This window comes from Onychostoma macrolepis, chromosome 23 (genome assembly GCF_012432095.1).
Source record: "Onychostoma macrolepis isolate SWU-2019 chromosome 23, ASM1243209v1, whole genome shotgun sequence".
Classification (NCBI taxonomy): Eukaryota; Metazoa; Chordata; class Actinopteri; order Cypriniformes; family Cyprinidae; genus Onychostoma; species Onychostoma macrolepis.
In genome coordinates, this window is record NC_081177.1 from 21,093,977 (window position 1) to 21,109,763 (window position 15,787).

The following is a 15,787-nucleotide window of genomic DNA, read 5'->3' on the forward strand; positions in this document are numbered from 1 at the left end:
CAAGTCTGCATTAGCAAGACTTGTGTCAGCAGTTTCAGTGATCGTAAGTACTGAGTACACTGAGTGCTGCTTTTGTACGTGTTGTTTTAAAATATCTTGGCTCTGTCAGTGCAGACAGATGAACCATCATCTGAACATACAGTTACGTTATTTATGCCTCATTTTCTTGTTTTTTTTTTATTATTATTACTCATACTACTATACTACTTTATTAATTGTGGCGTAAGAACAATTAAGCACCCAAATTCTCATTGCTGTAATGTCTTGTTTTTCTCAGAGGTGATATTAAAGACATTGCTGTAAAAAAAAAATATATATATAATTTAATAAAATGTAGTATGACAAATAGTTCAGTGATGTATACATGCATGCCTTTTTAATTATATTAATTAAACGTATTATTTCTTTTGCATTACTTTAAAGATTAACTAATGGATTAAGTATTTTATTTTTTAATTATTTAAATAATTATTTAAACCATTAATCTTTAATGTAATGCAAAAGAAATAATGAGTTTAACTACTTCATTATTTGGAAAATTATAATGATCTTAAATCTATATTGAGGATGTTATCAGTATTTTATATTAGAAGGGGATCACTGGCTGGATTTAAATGGCTTACATTTCTGTTCTACTCTAGAATAAACTGTATGACTCTGAAACAAGTTATTTCAGAGTTATATGGTACTATATTTTATTCAGTTTTTTATTCAGTCAATATGTTTATTTCTTTGTTTATTTGTCTATGGTCTAAATAAACATTTTAAGTTTGCATATGCAAAACAGAAGAAACCGTTTGTCTGAGATAATGATACCATGACAGTTATTATTCCTGGAAACAATATTTCCGTAGTGGGGATTCCTTGTGTGTGGGATATCCTAACCACAATGATTAATACAGTCAGAGAAGTCCTGGACACAGAGGAATCCCTCATACTATGACTCATGTTTCTCCTTGTGGAAAAGAAATGTGCTTAATTGTATTGAATGTGCACTTGTAATAGCCTATATTTAAAATCTTAAAAGAATATTTTAAAAAAAAAGTACTTTCCGAGAATATAATAGAAATTTAAGGCCTCTTAAGTGTACTTAATAGAGTACACTTTCATGTTTCTTAACACACTTAAATACACTTTTAAAAAGTGCACTCTGTAAAAATGTCAGATTAATAGTACATTTGAAATCATTGTTTTATCAATCTTTTGTTGTGCTAAGTAGATCTATTTTGATGTGTTATTTGATATTACATTTAAAGTAAGATACAGTTGCAAAAAAGGTATATTTAGCATAAATGCTTATCAGTACATTCAGAAGTATTATACCATATTTTAAAGACAATATAAGTAATTATGAAATTACATATAAAAAGTGGGTCAAAAACTCTAGAGTTTAGTTAATTGCATTTAATATGAATTTAATCTACAATACAATTTCTTTCATGCAAATAAGTGTCCAAAACAGTTCATATTTAAGTATATTTTTAAGTGCATCATTTCTGTAATAAATACTCTTTTGTTAAAAAAAAAAAAGTATGCTAATGTGTGCTTATTCGTCACAAAGATATTGAGCCTGAACAGAAAAAAATATATAACTTTCTTTTTTTTTCCACTTTACTTTTATTACTCCATCAGTGTGTCATATCATAGAGCACTGAAACAACTCAGTGCCTTTGTTAACACATAATTGAAGGAACACAAGCATAAACACACTTGGAAATAAAAGGATTTGTTTGTCAAATACTACAATAATAAAGGGACAATAAGTGGTGTTTGAATAATGTGACTGAAAGATAAACCCACACTTTAACCTACACGTTTTCTAAAAGCGATAAGCATATTGCATATGTTTTAGTACAGATAGTGTGGTTTCTGTTTTGTTGATACTATGGAAACGTTACATTTGAAAGGTCAAATGCAGAATGAAAGATCAAAAATGAAAACGTATGTAAATATACAGTCCTGGTCAGAATTATTGGCACCCTTGTTAAATATGAGCAAAAAAAAGGGTGTAAACAATAAATCGACTGTTTATTTTGTGTGTCAAAAAGCTGATTTTTTTTTCGTTTCATCTGACCACAGATCTCGGTCCTGTGTGAAGTACCAGTATAGTGTTTAGCAGCTGAATATGCTAAATTTCTTTTTGAATGAGATTAGAGGATTTTCCCCTGACTCTGATCCCTCTTATGTTTTTTCCCGTACAATTACTCCATCAACACCACAGGCTTTTAGTTGTTTTTTTTTCAGTTGAGGACTATTGCAAAAATGAAGTCCTTTTTGTCTGTTCTTGACCTTGAGATAGTAATTCATGCATTCATCTCCTCCTGTTTGGATTACTGTAATGCTTTTTATTTGGGAGTAAGCCAATCTCTTATTTCAAAATTGCAGTTGGTCCAGAACACGCTGCGAGGCTCCTTACTAGCACAAAGAAAAGCGAGCATATTACTCCAGTTTTGGAAAAGTTGCATTGGCTTCCGGTTAAATATCGGATTCAGTATAAGGTGTTGCTGTATGTTTTTAAAGCTGTCCATGATATGGTTCCAGAATATATTAAGGACCTGATTCATATGAACTCTTGTAGACCTCGAAGATCATTCAATTGCTTACTGCTCTCAATTCCGAAAACTCGTCTGAAAACTAAAGGGGATCGTGCATTTTCGGTTGCTGGCCCAAGACTATGGAATACTCTTCATCAGATCTGCACCCTCAGTTGATGTTTTTAAATCCCGTGTGAAAACATATTTGTTTTCTATGGCTTTTAATTGTTTATTTTTTATTTATTTTTTTCTGTTATTGTTGATAACTATTGTAGTTTTGTTGTGTTGCTGTACAGTACTTTGGTCTACTTTGTAGTGGAAACTTGAGACTTGAGACCTTGCTGTAATGTAGGTGCTGTTTGTTGTTTTTTAGACTCAAATCATTTCTGCAGTTTTTCAACTGTGATCCTTGGGGAGTCTTTGGCCACTCAAACTCTCCTCATTGGGACGATATCAACACACGTCCATTTCCTAGCCGATTCGTAACATCTCCGGTTAACTGGAACATCTCAATCATTTCCCTGATGGTGTAAATGGGAATTTTCAATGCTTTAGCTCTTTTATTTCAGTCACTTTCTATTTTATTAAGCTCAACAATCTTTTGCTGCATATTAGAACTATATTCTTTGGTTTTACTCAGTGTGATGGATGATTAACCTTGCCTCATATCTGTACACCTTTGAAATGTGAAGCCATTGGCTCGTAACAGTTTCATGTTATTAGTGAGCCTGGTGTTCTAAAAATGTAAATATGAATGGGAATATACTTAAGAGATATTTTATTCATAAGGATTTCTAAGGGTTCTAATAACTGTGGTCAATGTGTATTGGAGAAAAACATTTCATAATGTGAATTTCCCCCCTGTTCTACATGTTTTACTTTAATGAAAGGTTAGATTTTTTAATGAAAGATTTAAAAAATAACCCTGTGGAATTATTTTCACAACCTTCTCCGCTCACATTTACCAAGGGTGTCAGTAATTTTGACCTTAACTGTATTACCTAGTTATAAAATATGAAATAAATGAAACACAACTCTGTTTCTGAATAGAAAATATACATTCATACACTAAGATACTGTATGTATTTGTGACAGTGTGGCATTTGGATGAGCTCATGTCAAATTCATTTACTTTTTTGTATATCATAAAAAAAAAAGAAAGGATTTTGTTTATTTGAACAAGCTTTATTCTCTTCTGTAAGAAGAACAAATAAATGCATCATTTATGATATATATATAACGTGTAATATACAAACAACTGAATCATTACATGGTTTTGAGAAAGTTTTTACAAACATGCATTGTAAAAACATTTCTGTCAAAAACATAAAACATAAAACATAATCCAAAGCACTGACACTGATTTTACGTTTTTAGACATAGTCATCATATTTGGTTTTCACAAATGAAAAATAAAAATATACATGACCTGAACATATTGCAGTTCAGAGATGGTCATATTAATGAGCTTATCAAAAGTGCATGCAGGCATAATTTGCATATTGTTCAATGTGTCTTTGCACAAGTACAGCCTAATGAAATTGTGACAGGTTTTACATATAATATAATGTCATTAGTGTTCATGCAATTCTTTTTGAATAACATGCTGATATTTTGCACAATCGGTACTGCCTCGAAACCTGGATCTGGGCACTTTTCACATGTGGCGTTATAGACTGTCGTACCAATCCTGTGTAAAGCTGAAAGTGACGGCCTGGGAAAAGAAAGACTGATAAGTGGTGCATCGTTGACACACATCATATCCATTATCACCATCAAAGCTCAAATGAGTCTCAATCTAAAAAAGACTACTGACAAACAAATACTGTTAATACAGTTTCAACCTCACAATGTGATTTGCACTCTCTTGTTTGGCTGATAAGAATCAGCAGTTTAAGCCATATTAATTATATCAATGTGATCCAGCTTCACACATAAGCACTTCTAAACTACCTTATTCCATATGTTTAAATGACATTAAATAAAATCTACAATATGAAATAACAGTAGCCTAAACAACCTTATCAAGCTGTTAATTGAACATTATTACACATAAGAAATATTACTAGCATACAAATAACTGAATAAATTATAGGAATACTTACTTGCACTTCCAAGTAGGATTGGCTTTGTCTGAAATGTGGTCATTCAGTCTGCAGTCTGTAAAGGCCATGTGCTTGCTTAATTGATTTCTGACTTTAATCAAGAGAGGCGCACTACATGGATGATTGCAGTCAAAGCAGGGCAGACCATGATATCCGTAAACAGACACGACAGCACAAACAAACACCTGTTTCAAACAGCACAAGTTAGTGGACGCTCATACCGTATACACCAAACTATATAACAGTCGCTGTGTTGTATTTTAAGAAATTTGAAAGATTAGTTTAACTCACCAACAGAGCAGAGATGTTCATTCTTCACTCGTTCAGCGTCAGCTTCTGTACAGCTTCTGTACTGTAAAGCAAAGTAGGAATATTGCTGTATTGTGCTTAGGACTGACTTTTATACCTTGATCAGGATGGGCTGAGGATTTCACCTGACGTAATTCCACCAACCTCTTTCCTACATGACATATTTGCATGAGACAAACAGCAGCGGCGTTGTGTCTGTTCTGTTTTTCCGTAATGATACGGCAACCTGTAGCCATTCAGGTGAGGGAATGGGCCTTTTTTCTCCTTTATTAGTGAGTGGGATACAGTCACACACAAAGGCCAATGAAGAACAAAGAGCAACTAAACTGCTCACCGAGTCATGATGCTTCAGGGCAAATGATCTCAAGTGTGCGACATTATTGCGTATTATTATTTCTCCAATGCTGTGCCTTAGAAGTGCGTTCATGAATGCCATATTAAAATTAATTTTTTTGCATTGCACTGTAATTTGTTATGCGATTTTATTGCATACATTATAGTGAGTTGTGATACGTTTTAAATGTATCTGAACCTATTATAAAATGTTACTTCATATGTTTTTCAAATAACAAAAATACACACTGTTGATAATACAGATTGAAAAACATAAATGTTTCATGAGGACAATATTTAATTAAATGCACTAAATATGTATTTTAGTAATAATACATTCAATGTTTTTCTATTAAATTTCTATTGATAATAGAACGACCCACATAACTACTAACACTGCTTCAGGCATTCATTTTTTGTTTTATTTACAGATGACATATGCAAAACAATACATGTGCCTCCAAGGTATCAGCTGAAACCATGACGGGCAATATTTTTAGGATGAAAGCAATCGTTCCACATGGATTCCTTTTGTGTGGGATTTCTTTACCACAGCGGTTCACGCAGTTAGAGAAATCCTGGACACAAAGAGGATCTCCACTGTATCGCCCAGACAGAAATTCCTCACTTCACACATCATATTTCATACGCTTTTTCATTTTACACTTTTACTTTCATTACACAACAATGTAACACATTCCAACCTATTCAAACACTTCAGTGTCTTTGCTAAATGTAAATGAAGACTTGAATCATTTGCAAATAATGATACTTGAAAAGTTACATTTCTCAAAATGATTTATATTTTAAAGACACCTCACTGTAAAAAGTGATGTTGACTTAACTTAAAAAAAAATTAGGAAACCCGTTGCCTTAAAAGTTTTAAGTAAATGATAATTTAAAAAAATAAGTTAATTGAATTGTCAAGTTCACTTAACTTTTTTTTTTTTTTTAATTATTATATACTTAATCATTTTAAGGCAACGAGTTTCCTAAATTTTTTTAAGTTAAGTCAACTTTCACTTTTACAGTGTGTCTGTTCTTTGGTCTGTCTAACAGATATTAGGCTCTTTTTTTACAGGACAGAAAAAAAATGCATGTACAATGGAGATCAAAATTAGAGAACAACCTATAATTTCCTAAATTTCAAGGACGCTGCACTGTAAAAAAAAAAAAATCTGAAAAATTTACGGTAAAAAAACGGCAACTGTGGTTGCTGGAATTCTACCGTAAAAATACAATAACAACATTTTAGGTTTTATGGTTTTAACTTAAATTTACATTTAAATACCGTAATTTCATTAACTGACATAATGTTAATATACCAACCTACAGAAGTAATGAAATCTGTTTTGTACCTTTGTAATACACTGATAACCACCAAATGCAGGTGGTGATGAGAAAGTCACATGATGAACCAAAGCCCATCACAAGCAGCTTTTAAATAGTAACATATATAGAAGGTCCACAGTGTCATTCACATAAGCACTAAACACCATCATGGTAAGACTCATTAAACTGAAATATGCAATAAACATTAATTTAACAACATTAGATGTAACATACAACCCTAATAAACATAACTGATAAGAAAAAAACTAAGAAGAAACATAGTTATTTCAAAGAAAAAACATCAAATTCAAACAAAATTTGAAATGCAACACAGGGAATACTGGGAACGTCAGTTTACGGATTTTCCCTGTAAATTTTACAGGAACTTACCGTTAACCATTTAACAGGATTTTACTGTAGCATTTTCACAGTTTTTTACCATTAAAATCATTTTTAAAAGTGTGCTTTGAAGTTCTATTTGAAGTTATGCTAACAGGAGTAGAAGGGAAGTTTTTTTCTGAAGCACAGCATAAAAGAAACTGAACTCTGAAAAAGAACTCAAAAGTTATTGGTGTTAATCTGGCATCTAATGCTATTTCATGCATTCTGAGTTATTTACACTGTTAAAGATTTGCATTCTCATGCTAAACATGGCAAAGTTTCAAAAAATGACTTGGCCGTATGAAGGAGTATTTCTGTGCCAAATAGCCTACACTCCCTCTGGGTTCGTAAAAGTTTCTTGACTGATAAACTGATCAAACTAAAAACTCTTTGGAGATATGAAGGATGCAATGCTACTCAAGATTAACATGAGATTGGGTGAAACTGTGTGTGTTTTGTCCCTTTTAATTATGACAAACCCTATTTAACTGGCAGCATTCCTCCAGTTTTCACTGAGAGTGCAAGATGGCGGGCCTTTCAGCCACTGCAAGAGTAGTTGGACTTTCCAAATCTGTGAGTTTTACAATGACACTAATTCATTCAATTCCCCCCAAAAGGCTGGTCATCCATGAAAGAGAAATGAGTAAGAAGACAGAATAATGCAGAGACTCTCAATAGGGAATCGGTTCAACACTGCAGCTGGAATTGCTCACCAGTTAAGAAAGGATTCAAATATGTTTGTTGAGGAGCATGTTGTGTGGACAGAGGAGAATTGGTCCAAAGTTCACTTCAGTGATGAGAGCAAGTTTAATTTATTGGGATGGGAAACATTTTGTTCTCGAGTCCTCAGAGTCCTCATCTAAACCTGATTGAATATCTCTGAAAAATCCTTGGTGACAAAGTTATGGCTAAGAAACCCACTACAGCCACCGAACTGTGGAAGAAGAGTGGACCAAGATCACACCAGAGCAGTGTGAGAGACTAGTGATGTCCTGTGCTGAAGTCATTCAAAGCAAGGGCCTGTACACTTACATTTACATTTAGTCATTTAGCAGACGCTTTTATCCAAAGCGACTTACTACTAATATAACAATAATGACAGCTGTAACCCTCCCAAATTTTAGTTGTAATCTTCTTTCGTGCTACAGTGGTTACTGTTTTCTAATTCTGATCACTGTGTTTTCCACAAAATAAAGTTTTTTTTTTTAAATGCCTTGTTTATTTTGTCAAACATGTTAGTATAACTGTGGTATGCCTACAGCTAATATTCCTTTAAATTTTAAATAATGAAGATTAACAATATCTTAGAAAAAATAAAATCAATTATTTAAAGATTGTTCTCTAATTTTGATCTCCAGTGTAATACAGACAAAAAAAAACTGATATTGAAGATTTATTATTATAAAAAAAAGTTTCAATAATGTTTTTTCAATAACTGATAAAGAAATTTTTGGAATTAACTGTATATTATAGTATATTTTATTATATTATTATTTGGTTGAAAATAATAAAAATCAATGTATCATTTAAAGGTTTTATTTTTAAATTTTGATACAGTTTTTCATATTCTATTTGCAATTTTTTTATCAGTTTTATTGGTCATCAAATGTATTCTGTGATCATGTGGATGCAAACAATCAGAAATGCAAGGTGCTGTCTTTGTAGCCCACACTTCCACCTACACATCTACTCCTTCTGAATATATTACAAATGTTGTTTCCGTGGGAATGCCACTGTGCTAGAACTGCATTGTTTTATTTATGATTTGTTTGTACTATGGAAAGGTCACATTCAGCATGCAAGCGTTCTTCTCATTAAGTGACACGCTTTTCTTTGAACCATGGAGAAAGGCACGTGCCTTATCTGTAGTACTCTGAAATGACCACGAGAAAGCATTTAAATCAACTCTCCATTCTCTGATTGCCTTATTGTGACACGAATTACTAAAGTATTGTCTGACTGGTTTTCATACACTTGGATGTACTTATAAGAATAGTTCACCCAAAAATGAACATTTGCTGAAAATGTACTCTCCCTCAGACCATCCATGATGTAAATCAGTTTGTTTCTCTTCAGAAGCGAATTCTGAGAAATTTAGCATCACTGGCTCACCAATGGATCCTCTAAAGTGAATGGGTGCCGTCAGAATGAGAGTTGATAAAAACATCACAATAATCCACAAGTGTGAAGTGAATGATTTGTAAACAGTGCTTGATCTGTACATATTTCTCTCCTGATAAGATGAATTTTTCACTGGAGAAAGCAATATTATAAATACTGAATTGTATCGAAACCATTTTCTTTGGAGCACTTCTGCTATAGTTCTGACTCTAGCAATTCATACACTCTAAAAAGTGAAAGTTGACTTAACTTAAAAAAATAATACATAATATTTAAAAAAAAGTTAAGTGAACTTGACAATTCAATTAACTTATTTTTTTTAATTATCATTTACTTAAAAATTTTAAGGCAACGGGTTTCCTCAATTTTTTTAAGTTAAGTCAACTTATCACGTTTTACAGTGTAAGCAGGAAAGGGGAAAAAAAGTAGCTGCTTTGGGAATATGAACGTAATGAATTGAAATAATATTACTAATAAAAATAACGTTGGGTGTGCAGGATGTAGAGAAATAGATGCAAATGATCCAGAAAGAAAGGTAAGAAAACTTAATTTTATATATATATATATATATATATAGTGATACTGATCCACTAAACTTGTTGTAGGCACGTGCCGTACTGTATCATCTCAGCTGTTTGTTTTCAGTGTATGCAAAACATTAGATTCTGTAGATCTCTCATGACAAACAGTATTCCCAGCATGGAGAGAATTGATTCATTGTTGGGATTCCCTCATGTGGGAGATCTCCTCCTACGAAAACCTCCTCCACCATAACCACAGAGGAATCACCTCTTATTATGGCTTACTTCTAATCATATATAAAACTATATATAACAATATATAAGTCAGAAAAGACTTTAACTATTTAAAATCAGTTTAATACATTAGGAATGTATGGAAAAAAGAATGTTTATAATGAAATGATCAGTATGTTTGTTTTATTTTACAGGGATGGTGATGACATTTTATTGATTTCTGATGCATAAAACTATGTATTTCATTACATAAATGAATGTATTTAAGCATGTATATTTTATATATTAATTAAACAAGCAACCCACATACTCATTTTGTTTTCATATGTTACATAAGTTGTGCATTTATGAATAATATGGTTTTGAATTTGAATATCTAAAATCAAAAGTGTGATTTGGTGCAGTTATGTTTGCATGTGGTTTACTCACTTTGTTTTCCTAATATGCAAACCAGTGCTTGCTTTGCCTCTGCCTGTTTACTGTGGACGGTTTATTCCAGAGTATGAATAATCTCTTATATAATGCAATGACAGTGTAGTTTGTGGGTCTCCTTCTTTGTGGGATATAATAACCACACCAAGTGCAAAATTAAAATGGTTAGTTATGATGAATGTAAACCAAAAATCTTCAAATAGTCATCTTTAGTATAGATATTTCAATCATGGTTTGATTTTGATTTATTGGTTATTTATCTACAAGAAAGGTACCCGTAAATGTTAATTTTATCTGTTGTGTCTATCTGATATTATGATTAATATAATTACACCACAAAACACCATAAATAGTCATGGCTTTGTGCCTTATGGAAAACTGAATTTAAAAAAAAAACACACACACATTGCAATATTTATGGTACTGGTAACGTGTAGGAGGACAAGCTTAAATTGTGTCCCTTTTTTTGCCTACGATTGACCTTTTCATTTACCCCAGTCTGTCAACACATTGAGAGAACGCCTGAAACAGATGACAAGGTTTACTATTTTCTCTTTCTTCTTCTTTGTTAATAGATGTGATTGTCACACTCACTTTGCCTGGGGACAATATAGCAGACTGAATATGATAGGCAGCTCTCTGATTCCATTATGGAAACTATAAAGCAGGCAGTCCATCCACTGGAGCCTGTAACACATGCAAATTTGTTTGGGAAACACGTCGGTGGTTCACGTCATTGCTTGATTCAGCTCACAGTCAATATAAATGCAGCTCGGCAGCCAAAAATAAGTTTTCACCTAATTCCTGGACTGTGGGACGAGATTAAAGCTGATCTCATGATGCTGTCTGTATTGCTGGTGAGTTACCTGATGATTTTTACTTGAGACACATTTGACTCCCTAGCTCTTCTAACACTTTTGTGTCTTTCTTTGAACATCAAAACTAAAGATACTCGGTAACACTTTACAATAAGGTTCATTAGTTAACTACATTAGTTAACATGAACTAATAATGAACTGCACTTATACAGCGTTTATTAATCTTTGTTAATGTTAATTTCAACATTTAATAATACATTATTAAAATCTTGCTAACATTAGTTAATGCACTGTGAACTAACAATGAACATCTGTATTTTTATTAACTAACGTTAGCGAAGATTAGTAAATACAGTAACAAATGTATTGCTCATGGTTAGTTCATGTTAGTTAATACATTAACTAATGTTTAACTAATGAACCTTATTGTAAAGTGTTACCAGATACTCTTATGTAGGTGGTTATTATTATTATTGTTGTTGTTTTTATATTTATGTTGTTATGCAATTTCTATTTCAAATTATTATCTCATTATAAATGTTGATATATTATCTAGATTTATAAGTTACAAGTATAGACAAGAAATTTACCTGCCTTAATTTAAAATAATTAATTATTAATTAATTAATAGTGAGAGAGAGCGAGTATTTATGTTATATATTAAATTGATGTATTTTTTATTATGCACTCTCTATGTCATGTTATTGTCTCATTACAAATGTTGGTATATTATTTAGACTGTTAGGTGACAATTATATAAGAGGTTTACAAATTTATTATAAATTTGATAATATTTTATATTTATATATTTATACTAATATTTTTAATACATATATAATTTTATATATATATATATATATATATATATATATATATATATATATATATATATATATATATGATAAATGTAAATTAGTTTTTATAAATACAAAAATATAAATTTGTTGGGGTTTTTTACTAATTAAAAAAAAAAAAATGTTGGAGGTCATATAACTGTCTGTCTCTTTGTACTTTGATTTTCAGTTGATGTTGCTGATATCAGGACTGTCCAGCGCAGATTATAACCAGTGCTCCACATGCAACTGTACCGCAGCTGAATTTCAAAGTGTTACAAAAAATCTCAGAATTCCCATTTTAAATCATGGTATCAGCAAAGCATCACTGTCTCCATGGACATACAAGTAAGCAGAGTTCCCTTTATAGATCAACATTATTCTTCTGTTAATGCATGAATTGAAAATGTGTGTAACTTATCATTGTAAACTCTCATTTTTCCAGCTGCGCTGTGGATCTTGACAGGATTCCTATGTTCATTTGTAATGCTGTATGTGATAAGTCATGCATTAAGCTTGAGCATGCAAAACCAGCAGGAATCAAAGTCCGCATAAACACTTTGAGACGGTATCCATGTAGCAATGGCAGCTACAGACTCTCTAAGGAAGATTATAATTTGATTGTTGGATGCACATGTATTATGTAATGCATTTTAAAGAAGTAATAAGCATGATGATAACTGTTGAATTGCTTTACATCTATAAATAGGCCTGTATCATTATACCTATGTCTATACCTCATATATTGTGACATTAAACAAAAGATCTATTTTACTATAAATGAAATGAACAGAGCAACTGAAATGAAAGACACTAAATAAATTGCAATAGCACTTTTTCTTCAATTTTCTGTGGTGAATATGGCCCTCCAATAATAAAATATAAAAAGCATCCCATAGCTAATATTAAATTAAATTTAAGTAAAAAAAAATTAATTAATTAATTTAATATATATATATATATATATAAGGAAGAAAAATCCTACACATCTCTGTAGTTTGCAAGAAATCCTGTATTTATTAAGGGTTCGATCATGTAATTTTCTTGTTTCCTATTTTCATCACATCTGTGTTCATTTATAATTCTGTATTGTGTTCTATAAATAAAAAAGTACCCAAGAAAATCATTGCAAAAATGCTAAACTTTTTTTCCAATGGGGGGTGGGGAGAAGAATGGGCTTCAAAGGAATAACATTTATTTCATTACATATTCTTTTTTTACTATTTCTTTACTAAAATTGCAGATATGGTCATTTTGTATACCTACCGCAAGATTATCATTTTTAGCATTATTTTTGATACTATAGAGTATTGAAGCATATCTATATTGCCATTCTCAAAAGATCCTATTGATTTCATGAAATATAAACACTCACCTCCACCAACCTCTTTCCCACACAATAAATTTGCATGAGATTTTTATCTTTTCCGTTATGTCACCTAATAAAATGTTATAATGTCACCATACAAGGGAATTAACACATTCACAGGGCCATTCTTTTTTTCTCTCTCTCCTGTGCAGGGAGTTTACCATTTATACATAATGCAGAAGGAAAACAAAAAGCGTATACAATGTACTGACAGTGATGATACTTCAGGGCAAATTAGTTCAAGTGTGCTCTATTAAGACATTATAGTTTAAGAAAAAATAGTTATCCCAGAAATGAAAATTTGCTGAAATGTACTCACCCTCAGACCATCCAGGATGTAGATGATTTTGTTTCTTCATCAGAACAGATTTATCATTACATCACTTGCTCAACATAGGATCCTCTGCAGTGAATGGGTGCCGTCAGAATGAGAGTCCAAACAGCTGATGAAAACATCATGAAAATCCACAAGTAATCCACATGACTCATAAATGAATGTCTTGTGAAGTGAAAAGATTTGTGATAAACAAATCCATCAATGAGAGGTTTTTAACTTTAAACCATCACGTCTGGTCAAAATACGAGTCCATAATCCATAATAACACTTCCTCCAGTGAGAAAGTCCATCCCCTGACCCCTATTCAATCTCTCACATCAAAATCCAACAACATATTTGTTTAGAACTGTTCTGAACTGTTTTCGTTTTTAAATTGCTCTTGATCTGTGCATATTTCTCTCCTGATTCAGATGAGGCAACCTTTTCAGGAGTAAGCAATATTATAGCTAGCTGAGCGCAACAGTTTAAAACAGTCTACATGTTGATTGGCCTGAGGGTGAGAAAGTTTCTGAAAATTTCAATTTTTGAGTAAACTATTCCTTTAAGGCAGGGGTCACCAAACTTGTTCCTTGAGGGCAGGTGTCCTGCAGAGTTTAGCTCCAACCCTAATCATCAAACACACTGAACCAGCCAATCAAGGTCTTGCTTGGTATACTTGAAACTTCAAGGCAGGTGTGTTGAGGGAAGTGTGGACCGAGTGTGGTGACCCCTGCTTTAAGGTGTAAAGTCAATGTGAAATAGTGAAATGTAAGGCCGTAGACAGAGGAATGACTGAGAGGAATTCCTTTTCTGTCATCGTAACTCATCTGATGGTCCGTGACCAGGAGAGCACACCAGCTGTTTACATCTCCCACAGACTCTCGTAATGGCATTTTGCTACAGGCCTTTGCAAGCCGGTATCTGTTGTTTAGCATATGGCACATGACATCAAAAACAGAGCAGGTGGGAAATAGTGTTATTTTAGTAGCTTCATCCAATAAAGAACACTCAAAAGAGGTGTTCGTGTCTGTGGGATTGTGCATTATTTTTTGTATTGAAATTAAATTCTAGTGAATTTTTGCTGAATTATGTTTAGCGTGGCATTTCAACTACTGAATAGCTTGTGACATATAGGAATCTCTACGATGTCTGCACACGAATGCCCTGCAGTAAACTCTGTACAACATAGACCTCTGGTATAATATTCTATTTTTTCAACATCTTTAATACCTTGTCTGCATCCACACTTCGAGATGCCCATCCTGAGGTTCTCCTGCGGTCAGATCCAACCTTGACTTGTGGTCCGTATGTGAACATGAACTAATCCCTCTTATTGAATATATTCTCACAATTTTCTGTTTTATTAGAACTCATTGTGTGAGAAATATATTTTACACCAAAGTCAGTAATACAATGTGGATGGATTAAATCTGTTTTTAAATGAATTGTTGTGCATGTACGTGTACAGGTGCATCTCAATAAATTAGAATGTTGTGGAAAAGTTAATTTATTTCAGTAATTCAACTCAAATTGTGAAACTCATGTATTAAATAAATTCAATGCACACAGACTGAAGTAGTTTAAGTCTTTGGTTCTTTTAATTGTGATGATTTTGGCTCACATTTAACAAAAACCCACCAATTCACTATCTCAACAAATTAGAATACTTCATAAGACCAATAAAAAAAAACACTTTTAGTGAATTGTTGGCCTTCTAGAAAGTATGTTCATTTACTGTATATGTACTCAATACTTGGTGGGGGCACCTTTCGCTTTAATTACTGCCTCAATTCAGCGTGGCATGGAGGTGATCAGTTTGTGGCACTGCTGAGGTGGTATGGAAGCCCAGGTTTCTTTGACAGTGGCCTTCAGCTCATCTGCATTTTTTGGTCTCTTGTTTCTCATTTTCCTCTTGACAATACCCCATAGATTCTCTGTGGGGTTCAGGTCTGGTGAGTTTGCTGGCCAGTCAAGCACACCAACACCATGGTCATTTAACCAACTTTTGGTGCTTTTGGCAGTGTGGGCAGGTGCCAAATCCTGCTGGAAAATGAAATCAGCATCTTTAAAAAGCTGGTCAGCAGAAGGAAGCATGAAGTGCTCCAAAATTTCTTGGTAAAAAGGTGCAGTGACTTTGGTTTTCAAAAAA